This window comes from Lynx rufus, unplaced genomic scaffold (assembly GCF_022079265.1).
Source record: "Lynx rufus isolate CCGP_SWC_20201006 ecotype Redwood Valley unplaced genomic scaffold, mLynRuf1.p SCAF_9, whole genome shotgun sequence".
Taxonomy (NCBI): Eukaryota; Metazoa; Chordata; class Mammalia; order Carnivora; family Felidae; genus Lynx; species Lynx rufus.
In genome coordinates this window covers 63,062,357-63,072,355 of record NW_025814897.1, presented here as the reverse complement: position 1 = coordinate 63,072,355, position 9,999 = coordinate 63,062,357, and the positions used below count along the sequence as shown (strand labels likewise).

The following is a 9,999-nucleotide window of genomic DNA, read 5'->3' as shown; positions in this document are numbered from 1 at the left end:
AATTTTCTTTCCCAGAAGCAACTGTTCTTACAAGATTCTTGTTTATCCTTCCAGAGGTAATTTGAATATTATACACACACACACATATATATATATATAATATAAGAATACATATATTATATATAAGAATATATAATATATAAGAATATATATAATAAAGTATGTATATATTATACATTTATTTACATGTATTCTTTGTATAGCATTAGAATTATTTTGTACACAAAGTTCATTCTCTGAAGTTTTTGCCTCTTCCTTACTTAACAATATATCTTAGAAATTATTCAAATAAGTACATTTAAAGTTGCCTGTTTTCTTTTAACAAGCACATAATTAGAATGAACTCTTGGTGAGGACTGGAACCATGTTTGCCTTATTCACCATTGTATACAGTGCCTAATACAGTTGTGGAGCATAGGTGGTAGTTAGTAGTTGTTTAATGAATGGGTCACACAAATAGCAAATGCCAGAGCTAGGGTTCAAATCTTGAATGGTTTTATCCCCATGATCTTATCCAGAATCTTGATGTGTTAGGTTGACAGATTTCGTTATATTGAACTCTCCTTGCATTCTTCAAAAGATAAATATAGTTGTCAGTTAAAAAAATGTTAAGTTTACTAAACTCAACTTGCTAGGATTTTGTTTAGGATATTAATACCTATGATCATATTCATCAGTATAGTGGAGACAGTAGATAAGAGTCATTTAGAACACAGATATTAGAATCAGATTGATGTGGCTCTGAATGTAGGCTAACTGCAGTGAGTTTGGGCAAGGCTTCATCTTTCCATTTATCCCCTACCCAGTGGGGATAATAGTTCCTACTTCAGAGTTGCTCATTCATATCTAAGGGAGATGATTAAATGAGAAAAAATATAAAGGAACTTAAATAGTTTATGGATTGCCTGGGTGGCTCAGTTGGTTGAGTGCCCAACTTTGGCTCAGGTCATGATCTCACAGCTCATGAGCTTGAGCCCCTCATTGGGCTCTGTGCTGGCAGCTCAGAGCCTAGAGTCTGCTTCGGATTCTGTCTCTGTCTCTCTCTGCCCCTCCCTTCCTCTCTCTCTCTCTCTCTCTCTCTCTCTCTCTCTCTCAAATATAAATAAATATTAAAAAAAAAGAACTTAAACAGTTTAGGTCACTCAGAAATGTCATTCAAAACTTTAGAATTATAATAAAAGGGGTTGTTCTATAGCCTCTTTTCCTACAGTTTTTGACCATGTTTGCATGTCAGGTTTGTGCACCAGATCATTGGCCTCTGGGCAAGTTCTTACCTTAATTTCAAACCACTCCATTCTTCACATCCCAACTCCGTACCTGCAGGAGTACCATAAGACAGGTCCCAAAGGACTCAGCTCTTCATCCCCTAAGTCTCTGCTTCCCAAGCTATCTTTTCCCAGCTGGGTCCAAAAAAGAGAGGGTAGGAGTGGAATAGGAACTCATAAAACTCTTCAGATTTATTCAGCAAAATTCCAGCACGTTTACCAATACAGCTGATATATCACAAAGGACTCATCCTTTATAACTTCTGTAAGTTCCAGGGCCAAGAGGGGATAGGACAGACTGAATCGGATCTCGATAGTCTGATCATTACCAACCTATCCATACAAAATCTGTCGCCCTCTACCAGTCTTTCCTCCCCTCCTTGACTCTTATCCTCTCTATATCCTATTTTCTCATCCCTATTGAGTGCCCTTCTTAGCACTTTGTCCTCTTCTAGTATTGTTTGACATAATCTTCACACCTGTTTATGCTTCTTCTTAAAGGCCTTTAGTAATGATCAGACCGAGGAAATTCAAGAAAATTCTTACCAGCATGTTAGGAGCAATAGAGTTGTTTTGTGTTTGTATTAAGGCAAAGGCAAAAGGTTTCTTATGTCAGATACCTAGCCCAGGGTTTTACCATTAGCCAAGGAGCAGGCTCTTGAGGCACACCTGTAAACAGTGGCATGAAGAAGTCCCTGAATTCCCACATGCATTTTGTGCCTTGCCCTGCCCCCTCAGTGACCACCATTAGTGGTATTGATCAGGACTTCTCCCTTCCATTCCTCAGTGTCCTCTTTAGCACACTGAAACTCTCCTAAATCTCCCCTTTTATTTTCCCTCCTTGAAATTTTCCATTAACGTAGAACACCAAAGCCCAATAATTCAAAAATCTTTTCAATAGATTTTTATTAAGAGTCTGTGGGGTGTTAGAGGAATTTGGTGTGTATAAATACAAAAGTGTACCTTGTCTATCCTTAGTTACTTCACAGGGGGTGGAAGGAGACAAATAGGTACAAAACCTATATGTTAAGTGTTATAGAGAAAAATGATAATAATGGTAATAAAATTGCCTTCTCAATAAACTACTTGTTATCTTACTTTCTTTCTGAATTTTAACCTTTCTCTAAACAATTAAGCATGCTACAGTATCTTTCATTCCTGTCTTGCTTTTTTCTTCACTTACAAACTTGAAATGAGGCTCTTAGCTGTGTACTCAACCCTCCCTATTTACACTTCCTCACTTATTAATTTCATTGCCCTTCCTTCTGAGTTCTGTTCCACCAGTCCAATGAACTACCCTTGTCCAGGTCACCATAAAATTTAATGGTTATTCATATTTTCATGTTATTGAACTTCTGCTGTGTGTTGGCCATACATTAAAATTTTCTCCCCAATTTTTCTTAGATCATCATATTGTTCTGATTTTCTTCATACTTTTCCAGACCCTCCTTCTATGGCTCTTTTTTATTTTTTCACCCTTGCAATTGCCATTTTCCAAGGTTTCAAACTCAGCCTTATGCTATTCTGACTACTTCAGCTATATGATAATGTTTTTTTGAATTTATATCTTAGGATAAGATCCTTCTAATTTGTTCAAACTGCTCATTTCCAACAGTCTAAGATAATTCTCTATATAGAATTGTAAACACCTCAGTATTGATATATACTCATACACACAAAACCTGCTAATTATCCTGTGTTTCACATCTTGGTGATTCTATTTATTCAAGTCAGAAAATTCTAGGCTTTTCACCTACTGTCTCTTTCATAACTGTCTATATTACCATGGGAATATGCCACTTCTTCCCATCCTCAGTGCTCAAACTTTCTTCAGACAACACTTCTCATCAGAGATATTGTGGCTTCCATTCTTTTTGCTGCTACTGTCTCTACTTACTCAAATAATCCATAGCATTGTATCCAAAGTGAACTTCCTATAGTCCATACCCAGTCACTTCTCTCCACTAATGAAAATATTTCTTTATATTCTCTTCGTGTGTGTGTGTGTGTGTGTGTGTGTATGTATATATATTCTCTTTATATGTAAGATTAATTCTAAATTCCTTAGCATAGAAAAGGTCTATCATGATCTGCTTTTCTCCCCCCCGCCCCAACATCATTTTCTGCTCTTTCTTTCAACTTCCCACCCTCTTGGCTCCAGTCAAATTAAATATTTCATAGGATCTCCCCCTGAAATTCCTCAACTTATTTCCATACTTTTACACAACCCATTTCATATGCCTTAAATACACTGCCCACAGTTTTGGTGCACATCTAAGTTTTCCACATCCATCAAAGCTCAGCTAAGATGTTAGTAACTTTGTGAAGGCTTCCAAACTTTTCGTCTCAGGCTGATTTAGGAAATTTTATTTTGTGTCCCTCTATCACTCTGCTCATAAAACTAACAATTAATTTATCCTACAAATATTATTTGGCACCACTTCATGCCAAGTACTGCGCCAACTGGTGAACATGGTCTCTACTGTCATGGCATGAAATGTCTAACTGGACTTGGGGGAAGGAGTATTTAACCAAATTATTACATACACATCAACTGTCTTGAGGGGGTACAAAGTGCTATGAGAACATAAAATAGGAGACCTTGGTTTTGTCTGGAGAGGATTAGAGAAAACCTCCCAGAGAATGGAATATTCAAACTGAGATATTAAGGATGGAAAAAAGTAAAGGGATGTATGTGTGGAAACATGGGATGCACAGTCTTCCAAGAGAAGTGGGAGAAGAAAGTGCATGTTATATTTGAAGATCTGAAAAAAAGGACAGTGTGGCTGGGGCTCTGGAAGCCCCAGAAGAGAGAGAGAGAGAGATCAGATTAGACTGGAAAATGGGAAAGGAGGCAAATGATATATTCATTCATTCATTCATTCATTCATTCATTTTCTTATTTATTAAATAATTTATTCAAGTAACTATGAGCACCTATAAAGGAATCTACCTATACACTGTACATATAGTGATGAAAAACATCAACAGACATGGTTTCTTCTCTCATGAACTTGTATCTAATAAAGTTAAGGATTTTTTTTTTTGCCTATTAACAATGAGAAGCCAATAGCATATTTTAAGCTGATGAGTGGCAAGATAATATTTATATTTGAAGATATTCCTCTGATTTCAATGTAGAGAAGGGTTTTATAATGAAAAGTAGAATGCATTAAGAGGCAATTCCAGTAAATTTCACTCAAGAGACAATGATACTGTTTTTTTGGCTGGTGACAGTGGTGATGGAGATGTAGATCCAAGAGCTAATTAAAAGGCATATTTGACAGGTTTTGGTGGTGGGTTTGTAATGGGAAGTACAGGTGAAGGATATGTTCAAGATGGTTTCTAGCCTATGAGTTGTGGAATAACCCATACACATATGCTATTCAATGAGAGAAGAGATGCTAGACAACCAGGCTTGGAAGAAAAATGGTAAATTAATTTTAGAGTTTGTGAATTTTGGATGTCTGTGAAAGATGCAAGTTGATATATCAAGTAGGCATTTAGGAGGTGTAGGCAAGATATATAATTTAGTAATCATCAACATGGAGATGGTAATTGAGCATATGGAAAAAAGAAATGGGAGACAGGGTAGAAGAGATTAGCACAGAGGAGAGAAGAAAATCAAAGAGAACTCAGGACTGAACCTTAAAACCGATGTCAAAATGGTGGATAAAAAAAGACATGTAAGAGAAAATGAAGACACCAAGAGGTGTGGGATAAACCAGGAGATTGTGATGCAAACAAAACCAAATGGAGTATGTCAGGAAGAGGATCTGGTCCATTGCTTTAGCAAGATTTAGAATCGACAGATGATTTTTTAAAAAGTTTATTTATCTATTGAGAGAGAGAAAGAGAGAGCATGGAGGAGGGGCAGGGAGAGAGGGGGAGGGAGAATACCAAGCAGTCTCTCCACTGTCAGCATAGAACCCAACAGGAGGTTCCCTCTCAAGGGCTGTGAGATTATCACCTGAACTGAAAGCAAGAGTTGGGTACTTAGTCAGCTGAGCCACCCAGTCACCCCAACAGGTGATCTTTTTGAGAGGCATTTTGTGGAACTAATGGAGAAGGAGGCCATGCTGATGTGAACTGTAGAATGGATGTGAGGTGAGAACTGGAGACAGTGAGTGTGGCAGTGCTTGGAAGAAATTTGGATGTGAAGGGAGGGAGATGGAAAAATAGCTGGAAGGAAATAAAGAGCCTTTTTATTTTTATTTTTAAAAATGAAAGATACTGGAGAATGTTTGAAAGACAAGGCAGATCCACTGAAGAAGGAAATATGACTCCAAATTAGGGAACAATTGATAGTGTAATTGCAAGGCTAGAAGGGCTACGATTCAGTGTAGGAAGTGGAAGGTTTGATGCATTGAGTATGGGCAGATTCTATATCAATGGGGGGAAACAAGGAAAGGATGGGAGAATGTGCAAATAGGGTGGTAAGTTTTGTCTTGGGAAGTTGAAGAAAAATCTCATTGCACACCTTTTTTCTCTGCAAGGTAGTGGTTGATGTCATCTTTTAAGAGAAGAAGTAGAGTTTGAGGTTTGAACAGAATGAAGAAGTTTTGAAAAAGGTTTTGGAAGAAGGGAAAGTTGATCAGGCAAGTTTTTTAGGATGGACAGGAAGCACTGAGGTCTCATTTAAAGTTGGTAACTATATAGTAAAAGCAGCCATTTCTGTTACTTTAGGCTTATTCTAAGAGCACTTGGGATGATCAGGTACAGGTGCTGAAAGGTGAGTGGTTGTATTCAAATAGATTGGGGTTTTAGCAAAGGACTGGCTTAATCAATTTGACATTCTATTTTCTTCTAGTATACCATGAGTTTGTGGAGGGGATACAACAAAATTATCAATCCAAAATCATATTGGATATGGTAGTAGGTGAGCAGGTAATTAAAGGTTTTACATCCCACATCAATGCCAATAATTATCTCAAAAATGCCTATTGAAGAATATTTTTCTCCACCATAGGTTTGATGCCACCCTCATCGTACACTAGATAATTGTAAAAACTAGGTGTGCTTTTGGCCTTTTTTATACTATTAACATTTTATTTTTCTTACACTGGTATCATACTGACATAATTTGTTGCACATTTTTAATGTTGTGAGGTTATTCCTTATCGCTATTCACCTTTCAAATCTTAGTTTATTCACTGATTCCTTTTCCTTCGTAGACCATAGCTTTTATTTGTTGAGTCTCACCAGTCTATCTTTATGATATTGATTGGGATTTGCCTATTCAAGAAGAGTCTCCTATATATCACTAGCTGCCTAAAGAGTAAGAGGCACACTTTTGAAGTGGACTAAAAAAAATTGCTTCTTGTATCTGCCCATACAAATAGTCCAGAAAAACCTCAGCTCAAGATTCATTCCATGGCCTCCTCACCCGGCAACTACTCCACTGCTCCAGTCTCTGAATTCCTCCTCATTTGCTTCCCTAACTACCGGAGTTGGCAGCACTGGCTGTCCCTGCCCCTCAGCCTCCTTTTTCTCCTGGCCATGGGGGCCAACACCACCCTGTTGACTACTATCTGGCTGGAGGCATCTCTGCATGAGCCCATGTACTGCCTGCTCAGCCTGCTCTCCCTGCCGGACATCATGCTCTGCCTGACTGTCACCCCCAAGGTCCTGGCCATCTTCTGTTTGACCTCAGGTCCATCAGCTTTTCTGCCTGCTTCCTCCAGATGTTTATCATGAACAGCTTCCTCCCCATGGAGTCCTGCACATTCAGGGTCATGGCCTATGATCGCTACATGGCCATCTGCCACCCACTACAATATCCTTCCATAATCACTGACCAATTTGTTGCCAAGGCTAATTTCTTCATAATCACACGAAATGCCCTACTCACTGTACCTATTCCTATTCTCTCTTCCCAGCTCCATTACTGTGGGAAAATGTCATTGAGAACTGAATCTGTGCCAACTTGTCTGTGTCCAGGCTCTCCTGTGACAGTTTCACCCTTAATGGCATCTACCAATTTGTGGCTGGTTGGACGTTAATAGGCTCAGATTTCATCCTCATCTTCTCCTATACCTTCATCTTAAGAGCTGTGCTTAGGTTCAAGGCTGAGGGGGCTGCTGGCAAAGACCTGAACGCATGTGACTCTCATTTCATCCTCATCCTGTTCATCAGCACCATTCTGCTGGTTGTGGTGTTGACAAACATGGCCAGAAAGAGGGTCCCCATGGACATATTCATCCTGCTCAATGTCCTTCATCACCTCATACCCCCTGCCTTGAACCCTATTGTTTATGAGGTTCAGATCAAAGAGATAAAACAAGGAATTAAGAAATTGATGGGGACAGGGATGTGAATATATGAAATAGATCTAATTTCTTTTCTTCCTTCTCCTCAGTGATTTTGCCTAGACAGTGTATTGGAAAAAAGCTTGGTGAGTATTTACTATATACTCTGAAGCTCACTTCATAACTGACCCAGATTTCTTCCATTACTCTCTTCACCTGATTTTGGTGAAGGTAGGCAACAGGAAGAAACTGATATTCCTTAATTGTGTTGAGCCCAGGCAATTTTATTTAAGTAAATTTAATCTTCACAACATTTCTGCAGGTGTCATTACTTCCTTTTTACATAGTAGGAAAAAAATCATGCTTTTTAAGATTGGAAACTGCTAAAGACCACATTATCTGGAAAATGGCAGAGATCAAAATCCAGACTCCAAAGCCCAGGTTCCTTCTACAGAAATTCCCCTTCAAGTGCAATTGATGCTGGATACCTGACTTCTACCTTACTCTCCTTTGCTTGTGGTTTGTCCTTCTGGATATCTATTTCCCGCCTATACCTACTTTCTTGAGAACTAGTGGGTTCTCAGAGATGACAGAATCCTGCCCAACAAAGCATCTGCAACCCTACAGGAGAAGAACATTCATAATAACATATAGCAATACCAACTTCCTCTTCTATCTTATGCAGTCTCACCATCTTCATGGAGTCTTAGAAATGAGGATAAGTTGGGGGAGAGAGAGATGGGGAGAAAGGAAGCCATTTCCCAGAAAATGGGGAAACTGACCAGGACGTTGGGTTGGCCACTTCCCCTAAATGTTTAAGCTACACAACCAGTGAATTGAAAATCAAGTCTTATTTGATTTGTTGACTTTTGCTCAAGAGCTCTAGTTGAAAGTGAGAAGACATAGCAAAGTGTCAGGTTTCTGGATAGTAGTGGGTCCGGTGAGGAGAAGAAAAGTCATACTGGTTATTTTCAGATTATTTAATGTAAGCAAATGGTTAAATGGATATTGGAAACCTAGAAACTAAAACAGGGGATACTGAAGTAATGGAGAGGTAGCACCTGTGGGAAGAACCTTACACTTGGGAAGAGTTTGGTCATTGGGCCCTAGAAGGTTGGAAGTGGGCCCATGGGGCTGTGTCTCACAACGCTGAGGAAGGTGCTGCCTTGAAATGGTACTAGTGTCACAGGAGCTCAGAAGAGGGGCTCTCAGAGCTGGGACTCAGATCTCTGAGGATGGATCCCTATCCTGCTGCTACCTCTGAGGGAGCTCAGTGAGGCTGATTTGACCCTGGGAGTTCCAAAACCAAATCCAAACCAAATCCAAACCAAACCCAAACCCAAATAAAACTGAAACTCAATATCCAACCAACCAACCAACCAACCCTGGAGACTAGAATCAATTCCACTGCCACTGGTGAAGAGCCAATGCTTGGGGATACTGACAAGATAAGAACAGACAGGAAGAAGCAAGTATCCCTTGCCCTGCTTCAGCCTTCCAGTCTTTTCCTGTTGTTCTCTCTGGGTGGAAACTAACAGGGAGCCAGGTGTCTAACTAACAGAAGAGTCCCAGTGTCCAAGTCCCAGATCCCACAAGATCTGCATCCCAAAGCAGATCTGGATGGGTAGGTTTGAGGCTGAGAGACAAGAGTTAATGATTACACAACTCTTGTTGGTTCTGAGTCTGAGGGCTTGTGACTTGCCAGTGTTCACTGGCTCCCAGGGACTGGACACAGAATCAAGTTCTCCTGTTCAGGTACACGAAGAGACATGACAGTATAACATAATATTACAGGGGAAGCTTTCATAGCTGTGAAAGAATTTGGAGTTAGCTGTCAGCAGGAATAGAGAGTGATTGCATCACATTATGGGGATTCCACAGAGTAACTGCATCTCAGTGCTGCTGTGGGCTCCAGGGCAGACTCTTCTACATGCAGTAACAGCAGGAAAGGAAAATGACATCCATTTGTCTACAAGAAGGTACTCTTAATGTCCTTAGACTTGGCTCTCATTTCCTCAAGCCCAGCCACAGGTGTGACTCAGTATTTGTCATTTTCTACAAGAGAATTCTCTCTTAGGGCTCCCTCCATCTCATGGCTGTTAGAAGAGTTTTATACAGCACCACCTTCCTACTGTCCCTCAGAGGACAGAAGGGCCAACTTCAAACACTGTGGCCTAAAATTATACTAATAATCCCAATGTTCTTATATACTGATAATAGTGATAGTCATGACAATGAAAATAAAAGCTCAAATGTTTTGAGCACTTGCAATATACCAGTATCTGTGCATGATTCTTCTGTGGATGATAATAAAAATTCTTTAAGAAATCTAACAGAAAGGATATAATTCATAGGAATAGGACAGATTGTCATGTGATATTGTCCAGCATTTGGTCCACTCTGTTGGTCTCTCTAGGAGTGCTTTGTCTACCTCTGCTATGCTTCTCCCAGGTGCAAACCCAGAAGGGACTCAAAGAGGAATCGCT

General features: G+C 39.6%; 1 pseudogene; it reads left to right on the top strand.

The window, feature by feature from the left end:
* Positions 1-6,634: 6,634 nt before the first annotated feature.
* LOC124505733 (olfactory receptor 56A1-like) lies at positions 6,635-7,581 on the top strand (annotated as a pseudogene).
* Positions 7,582-9,999: the final 2,418 nt, after the last annotated feature.